Here is a 17,577-nt window from a genome sequence, read left to right as displayed (position 1 = left end):
TGGCGGACACTCCGGAATCATCTGCCGGACATGCCGGAACCAGCTCTCAGACACACCAGAACCACGTGCCGGAGACGCCGGAAGCACCCGCCGAGCGTGCCGGAGCCACCTGCTCGACTCGCCAGAAACACCTGCCGGACACGCCAAAATCACCTGCCGGGTAAGCCAGAACCACCTGGCGGACACTATGGAATCACCTGCCGCGCAGGCCGGAACCACCTCTCAGACGTGCCGGAAGCACGTGCCAGACATGCCGAAAACACCTAACGGACAGACCGGAACCACCTGCCTAGAACGCCGGAGCCACCTGTTCGACTCGCTGGAACCACCTGCCGGACAGGCCAATATCAACTGCTGGCTATGCCAGAACCACCTGGGGGACGGTCCGGGATCACCTGCCAGCCATGGCGGAACCCTCTCTCAGACGTACCAGAACCACCTGCCGGAGAAGCTGGAAACACGTCCTGGACAGACTGGAACCACGTGACGGCCATGCCTGAACCACCTGCCGAGCACGGCGGAACCACCTGCCGGACACGCCAAAATCACCTGCGGGCTACGCCAGAACCACTTGGACGACTCTCCGAAATGACCTGCCGGGCATGTTGGAACCACCTCTCAGACGTGCCAGAAGCACGTGGCGGACAGTCCGGAATCACCTGTTGGGCAAACGCAACCACCTCTGACACGTACCAGAACCAAGTGCCGTGCACGCCGGAACCACCTACCGGACAGACCGGAATCAACTTTTGGGCATGCCGGAACCACCAGTCAGATGTGCCAGAAACACGTGCCGGAGACGCCGGAAGCACCTGCCGAGCACGTCGCAACCACCCGCTAAACTCGCCTGAACCACCTGCCGGACACGCCAAAATCACCTGCCCGCTACACCAGCACCACTTCGGGGACAAGCCGGAATCACGTGAGGGGCATGCCGGCACAGCCTCTCAGACTGAACCTCGTGCCGGACACCACAGAACCACCTGCCGGACAGACCGGAACCACCTGCCGGACACGCCGGAACCACCGGCTCGACCCGCCGGAACGACCGCTGGACATGCAAAATCACCTGCCGGCTACGCCGGAAACACTTGGCGAACACTCCGGAATCACCTGCCGGGCATGCCAGAACCACCAGTCAGATATGCCAGAACCACGTGCCATTGACCCCGGAAGCACCTGCCGAGCACGCCGGAACCACATGCTCGACTCGCCAGAACCACCTGCCAGACACGCAAAAATCACCTGCCGGCTACGCCACAACCAGTTGGGGAACACTTCGGAATCACCTGCCTGGCTTGCTGGAACCAACTGCCGGTCATGCCAAAATCACCTGCTGGGTATGCCAGAACCACTTGGCGGACACTCCGGAATCATCTGCCGGACATGCCGGAACCAGCTCTCAGACACACCAGAACCAAGTGCCGGAGACGCCGGAAGCACCTGCCGAGCATGCCGGAGCCACCTGCTGGACTCGCCAGAAACACCTGCCGGACACTCCAAAATCACCTGCCGGGTACGCCAGAACCACCTGCCGGACACGCAGAAATCACCTGCCGGCTACGCCACAACCAGTTGGGGAACACTTCGGAATCACCTGCCGGGCTTGCTGGAACCACCTGCCGGTCATGCCAAAATCACCTGCCAACTACGCCAGTACCACTTGGCGGACACTGTGGAAACACCTGTCGGGCCGGCCGGAACCACGTCTCAGACGTGCCAGAACCATGTGCATGAGATGCTGGAACCACAGCCCGAACAGACGGAAAACACCTGCCAGACCCGTCTGAACAACCTGCCGAGCATGCCGGAGCCACCTGCTCGACTCGCCGGAACCACCTACCTGAAATGCCTAAATCACCAGCCGGGTATTCCAGAACCACTAGGCGGATACTCCGGAATCATCTGCCGGACATGCCGGAACCAGCTCTCAGACACACCAGAACCAAGTGCCGGAGACGCCGGAAGCACCTCCCGAGCATGCCGGAGCCACCTGCTCGACTCGCCAGAAACACCTGCCGGTTCGCCAAAATCACCTGCCGGTTACGCCAGAACCACCTGGCGGACACTCCGAAATCACCTGTCGCGCATGCCGGAACCACCTCTCAGACGTGCCGGAAGCACGTGCCGGACACGCCGGAATCACCTACCGGACAGACCGGAACCACCTGTTGGGCATACGCAACCACCTCTGACACGTACCAGAACCACGTGCCGTGCACGCCGGAACCACCTACCGGACAGACCGGAATCAACTTTTGGGCATGCCCGAACCACCAGTCAGATGTGCCAGAAACACGTGCCGGAGACGCCGGAAGCACCTGCCGAGCACGTCGCAACCACCTGCTCAACTCGCCTGAACCACCTGCCGGACACGCCAAAATCACCTGCCCGCTACACCAGCACCACTTCGGGGACAAGCCGGAATCACGTGAGGGGCATGCCGGCACAGCCTCTCAGACTGAACCTCGTGCCGGACACCACAGAACCACCTGCCGGACAGACCGGAACCACCTGCCGGACACGCCGGAACCACCGGCTCGACCCGCCGGAACGACCGCTGGACATGCAAAATCACCTGCCGGCTACGCCGGAAACACTTGGCAAACACTCCGGAATCACCTGCCGGGCATGCCGGAACCACCTCTCAGATAAGCCAGAACCACGTGCCAATGACCCCGGAAGCACCTGCCGACCACGCCGGAACCACATGCTCGACTCGCCAGAACCACCTGCCGGACACGCAAAAATCACCTGCCGGCTACACCACAACCAGTTGGGGAACACTTTGGAATCACCTGCCGGGCTTGCTGGAACCACCTGTCGGTCATGCCAAAATCACCTGCCAACTACGCCAGTACCACTTGGCGGACACTGTGGAAACACCTGTCGGGCCGGCCGGAACCACATCTCAGACGTGCCAGAACCATGTGCATGAGATGCTGGAACCGCACCCCGAACAGACGGAAAACACCTGCCAGACCCGTCTGAACAACCTGCCGAGCACGCCGGAGCCACCTGCCTGACATGCCCAAATCACCAGCCGGGTATGCCAGAACCACTTGGCGGACACTCCGGAATCATCTGCCGGACATGCCGGAACCAGCTCTCAGACACACCAGAACCACGTGCCGGAGACGCCGGAAGCACCTGCCGAGCATGCCGGAGCCACCTGCTCGACTCGCCAGAAACACCTGCCGGACACGCCAAAATCAGCTGCCGGGTATGCCAGAACCACCTGGCGGACACTACGGAATCACCTGCCGCGCATGCCGGAACCACCTCTCAGACGTGCCGGAAGCACGTGCCAGACACGCCCGAAACACCTACCGGACAGACCGGAACCACCTGCCGAGCACGCCGGAGCCACCTGTTCGACTCGCTGGAACCACCTGCCGGACAGGCCAATATCAACTGCTGGCTATGCCAGAACCACCTGGGGGACGGTCCGGGATCACCTGCCAGCCATGGCGGAACCACCTCTCAAACGTACCAGAACCACCTGCCGGAGAAGCTGGAAACACGTCCTGGAAAGACTGGAACCACGTGACGGCCAGGCCTGAACCACCTTCCGAGCACGGTGGAACCACCTGCCAGACACGCCAAAATCACCTGCGGGCAACGCCAGAACGACTTGGACGACTCTCCGAAATGACCTGCCGGGCATGTTGGAACCACCTCTAAGACGTGCCAGAAGCACGTGGCGGACAGTCCGGAATCACCTGTTGGGCATACGCAACCACCTCTCACACGTACCAGAACCACGTGCCGTGCACGCCGGACCACCTACCAAACAGACCGGAATCAACTTTTGGGCATGCCCGAACCACCAGTCAGATGTGCCAGAAACACGTGCCGGAGACGCCGGAAGCACCTGCCGAGCACGTCGCAACCACCTGCTCAACTCGCCTGAACCACCTGCCGGACACGTCAAAATCACCTGCCCGCTACACAAGCACCACTTCGGGGACAAGCCGGAATCACGTGAGGGGCATGCCGGCACAGCGTCTCAGACTGAACCTCGTGCTGGACACCACAGAACCACCTGCCGGACAGACCGGAACCACCTGCCGGACACGCCGGAACCACCGGCTCGACCCGCCGGAACGACCGCTGGACATGCAAAATCACCTGCCGGCTACGCCAGAAACACTTGGCGAACACTCCGGAATCACCTGCCGGGCATGCCGGAACCACCTCTCAGATATGCCAGAACCACGTGCCAATGACCCCGGTAGCACCTGCCTAGCACGCCAGAACAACCTGCTCGACTCGCCATAACCACCTGCCGGACACGCAGAAATCACCTGCCGGCTACGCCACAACCAGTTGGGGAACACTTCGGAATCACCTGCCGGGCTTGCTGGAACCACCTGCCGGTCATGCCAAAATCACCTGCCAACTACGCCAGTACCGCTTGGCGGACACTGTGGAAACACCTCTTGGGCTGGCCGGAATCACGTCTCAGACGTGCGAGAACCATGTGCATGAGATGCTGGATCCACACCCCGAACAGACGGAAAACACTTGCCAGACCCGTCTGAACAACCTGCCGAGCATGCCGGAGCCACCTGCTCGACTCGCCGGAACCACCTACCTGACATGCCCAAATCACCAGCCGGGTATGCCAGAACCACTTGGCGGACACTCCGGAATCATCTGCCGGACATGCCGGAACCAGCTCTCAGACACACCAGAACCAAGTGCCGGAGACGCCGGAAGCACCTGCCGAGCATGCCGGAGCCACCTGCTCGACTCGCCAGAAACACCTGCCGGAAACGCCAAAATCGCCTGCCGGGTACACCAGACCCACCTGGCGGACACTCCGAAATCACCTGTAGCGCATGCCGGAACCTCCTCTCAGACGTGCCGGAAGCACGTGCCGGACACGCCGGAATCACCTACCGGACAGACCGGAACCACCTGCCGAGCACGCCGGAGCCACCTGTTCGACTCGCTGGAACCACCTGCCGGACAGGCCAATATCAACTGCTGGCTATGCCAGAACCACCTGGGGGACGGTCCGGAATCACCTGCCAGCCATGGCGGAACCACCTCTCAGACGTACCAGAACCACCTGCCGGAGAAGCTGGAAACACGTCCTGGACAGTCTGGAACCACCTGCCGGCCAAGCCTGAACCACCTGCCAAGCACAACGGAACAACCTGCCAGACACGCCAAAATCACCTGCGTGTTATGCCAGAACCACTTGGAGGACTCTCTGGGATGACCTGCCGGGCATGCCGGAACCACCTCTCAGACGTGCCAGAACCATGTGGCGGACAGTCCGGAATCACCTGTTGGGCATGCGCAACCACCTCGGAGACGTACCAGAACCACATGCCGTGCAGGCTGGAACCACCTACCGGACAGACCGGAATCACCTTTCGGGCATGCCGGAACCACCTGTCAGATGTGCCAGAAACACGTGCCGGAGACGCCGGAAGCACCTGCCAAGCACGTTGGAACCACCTGCTCAACTCGCCTGAACCACCTGCCGGACATGCCAAAATCACCTGCCGACTATGCCAGAACCACTTGGCGAACACTCCGGAATCACTTGCCGGGCATGCAGGAACCACCTCTCAGACATGCCAGAACCCCGTGCCAATGACCCTGGAAGCACCAGCCGAGCACGCCGGAACCACCTGCTCGACTCGCCAGAACCACCTGCCGATCACGCAAAAATCACCTGCCAACAACGCCAGAACCGCTTGGCGGACACTGCGGAAACACCTGTCGGGCCGGCTGGATCCACATCTCAGACGTGCCAGAAACGTGTTCATGAGATGCTGGAACCACACCCCGAACAGACGGATACCACCTGCCAGAACCGCCTGAACCACCTGCTGAGCACGCCGGAACCACCTGCTCGACTCACCGGTACCACCTCCCTGACACGCCAAAATCACCTGCTGGGTATGCCACAACCACTTGGCGGACACTCCGGAATCATCTGCCGGACATGCCGGAACCAGCTCTCAGACACACCAGAACCAAGTGCCGGAGACGCCGGAAGCACCTGCCGAGCATGCCGGAGCCACCTGCTCGACTCGCCAGAAACACCTGCCGGACACGCCAAAATCACCTGCCGGGTATGCCAGAACCACCTGGCGGACACTACGGAATCACCTGCCGCGCATGCCGGAACCACCACTCAGACATGCCGGAAGCACGTGCCAGACACGCCGGAAACACCTACCGGACAGACCGGAACCACCTGCCGAGCACGCCGGAGCCACCTGTTCGACTCGCTGGAACCACCTGCCGGACAGGCCAATATCAACTGCTGGCTATGCCAGAACCACCTGGGGGACGGTCCGGGATCACCTGCCAGCCATGGCGGAACCACCTCTCAGACGTACCAGAACCACCTGCCGGAGAATCTGGAAACACGTCCTGGACAGACTGGAACCACGTGACGGCCATGCCTGAACCACCTGCCGAGCACGGTGGAACCACCTGCCGGACACGCCAAAATCACCTGCGGGCTACGCCAGAACGACTTGGACGACTCTCCGAAATGACCTGCCGGGCATGTTGGAACCACCTCTCAGACGTGCCAGAAGCACGTGGCGGACAGTCCGGAATCACCTGTTGGGCATACGCAACCACCTCTGACACGTACCAGAACCACGTGCCGTGCACGCCGGAACCACCTAGCGGACAGACCGGAATCAACTTTTGGGCATGCCCGAACCACCAGTCAGATGTGCCAGAAACACGTGCCGGAGACGCCGGAAGCACCTGCCGAGCACGTCGCAACCACCTGCTCAACTCGCCTGAACCACCTGCCGGACACGCCAAAATCACCTGCCCGCTACACCAGCACCACTTCGGGGACAAGCCGGAATCACGTGAGGGGCATGCCGGCACAGCCTCTCAGACTGAACCTCGTGCTGAACACCACAGAACCACCTGCCGGACAGACCGGAACCACCTGCCGGACACACCGGTACCACCAGCTCGACCCGCCGGAACGACCGCTGGACATGCAAAATCACCTGCCGGCTACGCCAGAAACACTTGGCGAACACTCCGGAATCACCTGCCGGGCATGCCGGAACCACCTCTCAGATATGCCAGAACCACGTGCCAATGACCCCGGAAGCACCTGCCGAGCACGCCGGAACCACCTGCTCGACTCGCCAGAACCACCTGCCGGACACGCAGAAATCACCTGCCGGCTACGCCACAACCAGTTGGGGAACACTTCGGAATCACCTGCCGGGCTTGCTGGAACCACCTGCCGGTCATGCCAAAATCACCTGCCAACTACGCCAGTACCACTTGGCGGACACTGTGGAAACACCTGTCGGGACGGCTGGAATCACGTCTCAGACGTGCCAGAACCATGTGCATGAGATGCTGGATCCACACCCCGAACAGACGGAAAACACTTGCCAGACCCGTCTGAACAACCTGCCGAGCATGCCGGAGCCACCTGCTCGACTCGCCGGAACCACCTACCTGACATGCCCAAATCACCAGCCGGGTATTCCAGAACCACTAGGCGGACACTCCGGAATCATCTGCCGGACATGCCGGAACCAGCTCTCAGACACACCAGAACCACGTGCCGGAGACGCCGGAAGCATCTGCCGAGCATGCCGGAGCCACCTGCTCGACTCGCCAGAAACACCTGCCGGACACGCCAAAATCACCTGCCGGGTATGCCAGAACCACCTGGCGGACACTACGGAATCACCTGCCGCGCATGCCGGAACCACCTCTCAGACGTGCCGGAAGCACGTGCCAGACACGCCGGAAACACCTACCGGACACACCGGAACCACCTGCCAAGAACGCCGGAGCCGCCTGTTCGACTCGCTGGAACCACCTGCCGGACAGGGCAATATCAACTGCTGGCTATGCCAGAACCACCTGGGGGACAGTCCGGGATCACCTGCCAGCCATGGCGGAACCACCACTCAGACGTACCAGAACCACCTGCCGGAGAAGCTGGAAACACTTCCTGGACAGACTGGAACCACGTGACGGCCATGCCTGAACCACTTGCCGAGCACGGCGGAACCACCTGCCGGACACGCCAAAATCACCTGCGGGCTACGCCAGAACAACTTGGACGACTCTCCGAAATGACCTGCCGGGCATGTTCGAACCACCTCTCAGACGTGCCAGAAGCACGTGGCGGACAGTCCGGAATCACCTGTTGGGCATACGCAACCACCTCTGAGACGTACCAGTACCACGTGCCGTGCACGCCGGAACCACCTACCGGACAGACCGGAATCAACTTTTGGGCATGCCGGAACCACCAGTCAGATGTGCCAGAAACACGTGCCGGAGACGCCGGAAGCACCTGCCGAGCACGTCGCAACCACCTGCTCAACTCGCCTGAACCACCTGCCGGACACGCCAAAATCACCTGCCCGCTACACCAGCACCACTTCGGGGACAAGCCGGAATCACGTGAGGGGCATGCCGGCACAGCCTCTCAGACTGAACCTCGTGCCGGACACCACAGAACCACCTGCCGGACAGACCGGAACCACCTGCCGGACACGCCGGATCCACCGGCTCGACCCGCCGGAACGACCGCTGGACATGCAAAATCACCTGCCGGCTACGCCGGAAACACTTGGCGAACACTCCGGAATCACCTGCCGGGCATGCCGGAACCACCTCTCAGATATGCCAGAACCACGTGCCAATGACCCCGGAAGCACCTGCCGAGCACGCCGGAACCACCTGCTCGACTCGCCAGAACCACCTGCCGGACACGCCAAAATCACCTGCCGGCTACGCCACAACCAGTTGGGGAACACTTCGGAATCACCTGCCGGGCTTGCTGGAACCACCTGCCGGTCATGCCAAAATCACCTGCCAACTACGCCAGTACCACTTGGCGGACACTGTGGAAACACCTGTCGGGCCGGCCGGAACCAGATCTCAGACGTGCCAGAACCATGTGCATGAGATGCTGGATCCACACCCCGAACAGACGGAAAACACTTGCCAGACCCGTCTGAACAACCTGCCGAGCACGCCGGAGCCACCTGCTCGACTCGCCGGAACCACCTACCTGACATGCCCAAATCACCAGCCGGGTATGCCAGAACCACTTGGCGGACACTCCGGAATCATCTGCCGGACATGCCGGAACCAGCTCTCAGACACACCAGAACCAAGTGCCGGAGACGCCGGAAGCACCTGCCGAGCATGCCGGAGCCACCTGCTCGACTCGCCAGAAACACCTGCCGGACACGCCAGAATCACCTGCCGGGTACGCCAGAACCACCTGGCGGACACTCCGAAATCACCTGTAGCGCATGCCGGAACCACCTCTCAGACGTGCCGGAAGCACGTGCCGGACACGCCGGAATCACCTACCGGACAGACCGGAACCACCTGCCGAGCACGCCGGAGCCACCTGTTCGACTCGCTGGAACCACCTGCCGGACAGGCCAATATCAACTGCTGGCTATGCCAGAACCACCTGGGGGACGGTCCGGAATCACCTGCCAGCCATGGCGGAACCACCTCTCAGACGTACCAGAACCACCTGCCGGAGAAGCTGGAAACACGTCCTGGACAGTCTGGAACCACCTGCCGGCCAAGCCTGAACCACCTGCCAAGCACAACGGAACAACCTGCCAGACACGCCAAAATCACCTGCGTGTTATGCCAGAACCACTTGGAGGACTCTCTGGGATGACCTGCCGGGCATGCCGGAACCACCTCTCAGACGTGCCAGAACCATGTGGCGGACAGTCCGGAATCACCTGTTGGGCATGCGCAACCACCTCGGAGACGTACCAGAACCACATGCCGTGCAGGCTGGAACCACCTACCGGACAGACCGGAATCACCTTTCGGGCATGCCGGAACCACCTGTCAGATGTGCCAGAAACACGTGCCGGAGACGCCGGAAGCACCTGCCAAGCACGTTGGAACCACCTGCTCAACTCGCCTGAACCACCTGCCGGACATGCCAAAATCACCTGCTGACTATGCCAGAACCACTTGGCGAACACTCCGGAATCACTTGCCGGGCATGCAGGAACCACCTCTCAGACATGACAGAACCCCGTGCCAATGACCCCGGAAGCACCAGCCGAGCACGCCGGAACCACCTGCTCGACTCGCCAGAACCACCTGCCGATCACGCAAAAATCACCTGCCGGCTACGCCACAACCAGTTGGTGAAGACTTTGGAATCACCTGCCAGGCTTGCTGGAACCACCTGCCAGTCATGCCAAAATCACCTGCCAACAACGCCAGAACCGCTTGGTGGACACTGCGGAAACACCTGTCGGGCCGGCTGGAACCACATCTCAGACGTGCCAGAAACGTGTTCATGAGATGCTGGAACCACACCCCGAACAGACGGATACCACCTGCCAGAACCGCCTGAACCACCTGCTGAGCACGCCGGAACCACCTGCTCGACTCACCGGTACCACCTCCCTGACACGCCAAAATCACCTGCTGGGTATGCCAGAACCACTTGGCGGACACTCCGGAATCATCTGCCGGACATGCCGGAACCAGCTCTCAGACACACCAGAACCAAGTGCCGGAGACGCCGGAAGCACCTGCCGAGCATGCCGGAGCCACCTGCTCGACTCGCCAGAAACACCTGCCGGACACGCCAAAATCACCTGCCGGGTATGCCAGAAGCACCTGGCGGACACTACGGAATCACCTGCCGCGCATGCCGGAACCACCTCTCAGACGTGCCGGGAGCACGTGCCAGACACGCCGGAAACACCTACCGGACAGACCGGAACCACCTGCCGAGCACGCCGGAGCCACCTGTTCGACTCGCTGGAACCACCTGCCGGACAGGCCAATATCAACTGCTGGCTATGCCAGAACCACCTGGGGGACGGTCCGGGATCACCTGCAAGCCATGGCGGAACCACCTCTCAGACGTACCAGAACCACCTGCCGGAGAAGCTGGAAACACGTCCTGGACAGACTGGAACCACGTGACGGCCATGCCTGAACCACCTGCCGAGCACGGCGGAACCACCTGCCGGACACGCCAAAATCACCTGCGGGCTACGCCAGAACGACTTGGACGACTCTCCGAAATGACCTGCCGGGCATGTTGGAACCACCTCTCAGACGTGCCAGAAGCACGTGGCGGACAGTCCGGAATCACCTGTTGGGCATACGCAACCACCTCTGACACGTACCAGAACCACGTGCCGTGCACGCCGGAACCACCTACCGGACAGACCGGAATCAACTTTTGGGCATGCCCGAACCACCAGTCAGATGTGCCAGAAACACGTGCCGGAGACGCCGGAAGCACCTGCCGAGCACGTCGCAACCACCTGCTCAACTCGCCTGAACCACCTGCCGGACACGCCAAAATCACCTGCCCGCTACACCAGCACCACTTCGGGGACAAGCCGGAATCACGTGAGGGGCATGCCGGCACAGCCTCTCAGACTGAACCTCGTGCCGAACACCACAGAACCACCTGCCGGACAGACCGGAACCACCTGCCGGACACGCCGGTACCACCGGCTCGACCCGCCGGAACGACCGCTGGACATGCAAAATCACCTGCCGGCTACGCCAGAAACACTTGGCGAACACTCCGGAATCACCTGCCGGGCATGCCGGAACCACCTCTCAGATATGCCAGAACCACGTGCCAATGACCCCGGAAGCACCTGCCGAGCACGCCGGAACCACCTGCTCGACTCGCCAGAACCACCTGCCGGACACGCAAAAATCACCTGCCGGCTACGCCACAACCAGTTGGGGAACACTTCTGAATCACCTGCCGGGCTTGCTGGAACCACCTGCCGGTCATGCCAAAATCACCTGCCAACTACGCCAGTACCACTTGGCGGACACTGTGGAAACACCTGTCGGGCCGGCCGGAATCACGTCTCAGACGTGCGAGAACCATGTGCATGAGATGCTGGATCCACACCCCGAACAGACGGAAAACACTTGCCAGACCCGTCTGAACAACCTGCCGAGCATGCCGGAGCCACCTGCTCGACTCGCCGGAACCACCTACCTGACATGCCCAAATCACCAGCCGGGTATGCCAGAACCACTTGGCGGACACTCCGGAATCATCTGCCGGACATGCCGGAACCAGCTCTCAGACACACCAGAACCAAGTGCCGGAGACGCCGGAAGCACCTGCCGAGCATGCCGGAGCCACCTGCTCGACTCGCCAGAAACACCTGCCGGACACGCCAGAATCACCTGCCAGGTACGCCAGAAACACCTGGCGGACACTCCGAAATCACCTGTAGCGCATGCCGGAACCACCTCTCAGACGTGCCGGAAGCACGTGCCGGACACGCCGGAATCACCTACCGGACAGACCGGAACCACCTGCCGAGCACGCCGGAGCCACCTGTTCGACTCGCTGGAACCACCTGCCGGACAGGCCAATATCAACTGCTGGCTATGCCAGAACCACCTGGGGGACGGTCCGGAATCACCTGCCAGCCATGGCGGAACCACCTCTCAGACGTACCAGAACCACCTGCCGGAGAAGCTGGAAACACGTCCTGGACAGTCTGGAACCACCTGCCGGCCAAGCCTGAACCACCTGCCAAGCACAACGGAACAACCTGCCAGACACACCAAAATCACCTGCGTGTTATGCCAGAACCACTTGGAGGACTCTCTGGGATGACCTGCCGGGCATGCCGGAACCACCTCTCAGACGTGCCAGAACCATGTGGCGGACAGTCCGGAATCACCTGTTGGGCATGCGCAACCACCTCGGAGACGTACCAGAACCACATGCCGTGCAGGCTGGAACCACCTACCGGACAGACCGGAATCACCTTTCGGGCATGCCGGAACCACCTGTCAGATGTGCCAGAAACACGTGCCGGAGACGCCGGAAGCACCTGCCAACCACGTTGGAACCACCTGCTCAACTCGCCTGAACCACCTGCCGGACATGCCAAAATCACCTGCCGACTATGCCAGAACCACTTGGCGAACACTCCGGAATCACTTGCCGGGCATGCAGGAACCACCTCTCAGACATGCCAGAACCCCGTGCCAATGACCCCGGAAGCACCAGCCGAGCACGCCGGAACCACCTGCTCGACTCGCCAGAACCACCTGCCGATCACGCAAAAATCACCTGCCGGCTACGCCACAACCAGTTGGTGAACACTTTGGAATCACCTGCCAGGCTTGCTGGAACCACCTGCCAGTCATGCCAAAATCACCGGCCAACAACGCCAGAACCGCTTGGCGGACACTGCGGAAACACCTGTCGGGCCGGCTGGAACCACATCTCAGACGTGCCAGAAACGTGTTCATGAGATGCTGGAACCACACCCCGAACAGACGGATACCACCTGCCAGAACCGCCTGAACCACCTGCTGAGCACGCCGGAACCACCTGCTCGACTCACCGGTACCACCTCCCTGACACGCCAAAATCACCTGCTGGGTATGCCAGAACCACTTGGCGGACACTCCGGAATCATCTGCCGGACATGCCGGAACCAGCTCTCAGACACACCAGAACCACGTGCCGGAGACGCCGGAAGCACCTGCCGAGCATGCCGGAGCCACCTGCTCGACTCGCCAGAAACACCTGCCGGACACGCCAAAATCACCTGCCGGGTATGCCAGAAACACCTGGCGGACACTATGGAATCACCTGCCGCCCATGCCGGGAGGACGTGCCAGACACGCCGCAAACACCTACCGGACAGACCGGAACCACCTGCCAAGAACGTCGGAGCCACCTGTTCGACTCGCTGGAACCACCTGCCGGACAGGCCAATATCAACTGCTGGCTATGCCAGAACCACCTGGGGGACGGTCCGGGATCACCTGCCAGCCATGGCGGAACCACCTCTCAGACGTACCAGAACCACCTGCCGGAGACTGGAAACACGTCCTGGACAGACTGGAACCACGTGACGGCCATGCCTGAACCACCTGCCGAGCACGGCGGATCCACCTGCCGGACACGCCAAAATCACCTGCGGGCTACGCCAGAACCACTTGGACAACTCTCCGAAATGACCTGCCGGGCAGGTTGGAACCAGCTCTCAGATGTGCCAGAAGCACGTGGCGGACAGTCCGGAATCACCTGTTGGGCATACGCAACCACCTCTGACACGTACCAGAACCACGTGCCGTGCACGCCGGAACCACCTACCGGACAGACCGGAATCAACTTTTGGGCATGCCGGAACCACCTCTCAGATATGCCAGAACCACGTGCCAATGACCCCGGAAGCACCTGCCGAGCACGCCGGAACCACCTGCTCGACTCGCCAGAACCACCTGCCGGACACGCAAAAATCACCTGCCGGCTACGCCACAACCAGTTGGGGAACACTTCGGAATCACCTGCCGGGCTTGCTGGAACCACCTGCCGGTCATGCCAAAATCACCTGCCAACTACGCCAGTACCACTTGGCGGACACTGTGGAAACACCTGTCGGGCCGGCCGGAACCACATCTCAGACGTGCCAGAACCATGTGCATGAGATCCTGGAACCACACACCGAACAGACGGAAAACACCTGCCAGACCCGTCTGAACAACCTGCCGAGCACGCCGGAGCCACCTGCTCGACTCGCCGGAACCACCTACCTGACATGCCCAAATCACCAGCCGGGTATGCCAGAACCACTTGGCGGACACTCCGGAATCATCTGCCGGACATGCCGGAACCAGCTCTCAGACACACCAGAACCACGTGCCGGAGACGCCGGAAGCACCTGCCGAGCATGCCGGAGCCACCTGCTCGACTCGCCAGAAACACCTGCCGGACATGCCAAAATCACCTGCCGGGTACAACAGAACCACCTGCCGGACACTCCGAAATCACCTGTCGCGCATGCCGGAAAAACCTCTCAGACGTGCCGGAAGCACGTGCCGGACACGCCGGAATCACCTACCGGACAGACCAGAACCACCTGCCGAGCACGCCGGAGCCACCTGTTCGACTCGCTGGAACAACCTGCCGGACAGGCCAATATCAACTGCTGGCTATGCCAGAACCACCTGGGGGACGGTCCGGAATCACCTGCCAGCCATGGCGGAACCACCTCTCAGACGTACCAGAACCACCTGCCGGAGAAGCTGGAAACACGTCCTGGACAGTCTGGAACCACCTGCCGGCCAAGCCTGAACCACCTGCCAAGCACAACGGAACAACCTGCCAGACACGCCAAAATCACCTGCGTGTTATGCCAGAACCACTTGGAGGACTCTCTGGGATGACCTGCTGGGCATGCCAGAAACACCTCTCAGACGTGCCAGAACCATGTGGCGGACAGTCCGGAATCACCTGTTGGGCATGCGCAACCACCTCTGAGACGTACCAGAACCACATGCCGTGCAGGCTGGAACCAGCTACCGGACAGACCGGAATCACCTTTCGGGCATGCCGGAACCACCTGTCAGATGTGCCAGAAACACGTGCCGGAGACGCCGGAAGCACCTGCCAAGCACGTTGGAACCACCTGCTCAACTCGCCTGAACCACCTGACGGACATGCCAAAATCACCTGCCGACTATGCCAGAACACCTTGGCGAACACTCCGGAATCACTTGCCGGGCATGCAGGAACCACCTCTCAGACATGCCAGAACCCCGTGCCAATGACCCCGGAAGCACCAGCCGAGCACGCCGGAACCACCTGCTCGACTCGCCAGAACCACCTGCCGATCACGCAAAAATCACCTGCCGGCTACGCCACAACCAGTTGGTGAACACTTTGGAATCACCTGCCGGGCTTGCTGGAACCACCTGCCGGTCATGCCAAAATCACCTGCCAACGACGCCAGAACCGCTTGGCGGACACTGCGGAAACACCTGTCGGGCCGGCTGGAACCACATCTCAGACGTGCCAGAAACGTGCTCATGAGATGCTGGAAACACACCCCGAACAGACGGATACCACCTGCCAGAACCGCCTTAACCACCTGCTGAGCACGCCGGAACCACCTGCTCGACTCACCGGTACCACCTCCCTGACACGCCGAAATCACCTGCTGGGTATGCCAGAACCACTTGGACGACTCTCCGAAATGACCTGCCGGGCAGGTTGGAACCACCTCTCAGATGTGCCAGAAGCACGTGGCGGACAGTCCGGAATCACCTGTTGGGCATACGCAACCACCTCTGACACGTACCAGAACCACGTGCCGTGCACGCAGGAACCACCTACCGGACAGACCGGAATCAACTTTTGGGCATGCCGGAACCACCAGTCAGATGTGCCAGAAACACGTGCCGGAGACGCCGGAAGCACCTGCCGAGCACGTCGCAACCACCTGCTCAACTCGCCTGAACCACCTGCCGGACACGCCAAAATCACCTGCCCGCTACACCAGCACCACTTCGGGGACAAGCCGGAATCACGTGAGGGGCATGCCGGCACAGCCTCTCAGACTGAACCTCGTGCCGGACACCACAGAACCACCTGCCGGACAGACCGGAACCACCTGCCGGACACGCCGGTACCACCGGCTCGACCCGCCGGAACGACCGCTGGACATGCAAAATCACCTGCCGGATACGCCGGAAACACTTGGCGAACACTCCGGAATCGCCTGCCGGGCATGCCGGAACCACCTCTCAGATATGCCAGAACCACGTGCCAATGACCCCGGAAGCACCTGCCGAGCACGCCGGAACCACCTGCTCGACTCGCCAGAACCACCTGCCGGACCCGCCAAAATCACCTGCCGGCTACGCCACAACCAGTTGGGGAACACTTCGGAATCACCTGCCGGGCTTGCTGAAACCACCTGCCGGTCATGCCAAAATCACCTGCCAACTACGCCAGTACCACTTGGCGGACACTGTGGAAACACCTGTCGGGCCGGCCGGAACCACATCTCAGACGTGCCAGAACCATGTGCATGAGATCCTGGAACCACACACCGAACAGACGGAAAACACCTGCCAGACCCGTCTGAACAACCTGCCGAGCACGCCGGAGCCACCTGCTCGACTCGCCGGAACCACCTACCTGACATGCCCAAATCACCAGCCGGGTATGCCAGAACCACTTGGCGGACACTCCGGAATCATCTGCCGGACATGCCGGAACCAGCTCTCAGACACACCAGAACCACGTGCCGGAGACGCCGGAAGCACCTGCCGAGCATGCCGGAGCCACCTGCTCGACTCGCCAGAAACACCTGCCGGACATGCCAAAATCACCTGCCGGGTACAACAGAACCACCTGCCGGACACTCCGAAATCACCTGTCGCGCATGCCGGAAAAACCTCTCAGACGTGCCGGAAGCACGTGCCGGACACGCCGGAATCACCTACCGGACAGACCGGAACCACCTGCCGAGCACGCCGGAGCCACCTGTTCGACTCGCTGGAACAACCTGCCGGACAGGCCAATATCAACTGCTGGCTATGCCAGAACCACCTGGGGGACGGTCCGGAATCACCTGCCAGCCATGGCGGAACCACCTCTCAGACGTACCAGAACCACCTGCCGGAGAAGCTGGAAACACGTCCTGGACAGTCTGGAACCACCTGCCGGCCAAGCCTGAACCACCTGCCAAGCACAACGGAACAACCTGCCAGACACGCCAAAATCACCTGCGTGTTATGCCAGAACCA

The sequence above is a fragment of the Equus caballus genome, chromosome 17 (assembly GCF_041296265.1).
Source record: "Equus caballus isolate H_3958 breed thoroughbred chromosome 17, TB-T2T, whole genome shotgun sequence".
In the NCBI taxonomy this organism is placed as follows: Eukaryota; Metazoa; Chordata; class Mammalia; order Perissodactyla; family Equidae; genus Equus; species Equus caballus.
This window is presented reverse-complemented; position numbering follows the sequence as displayed.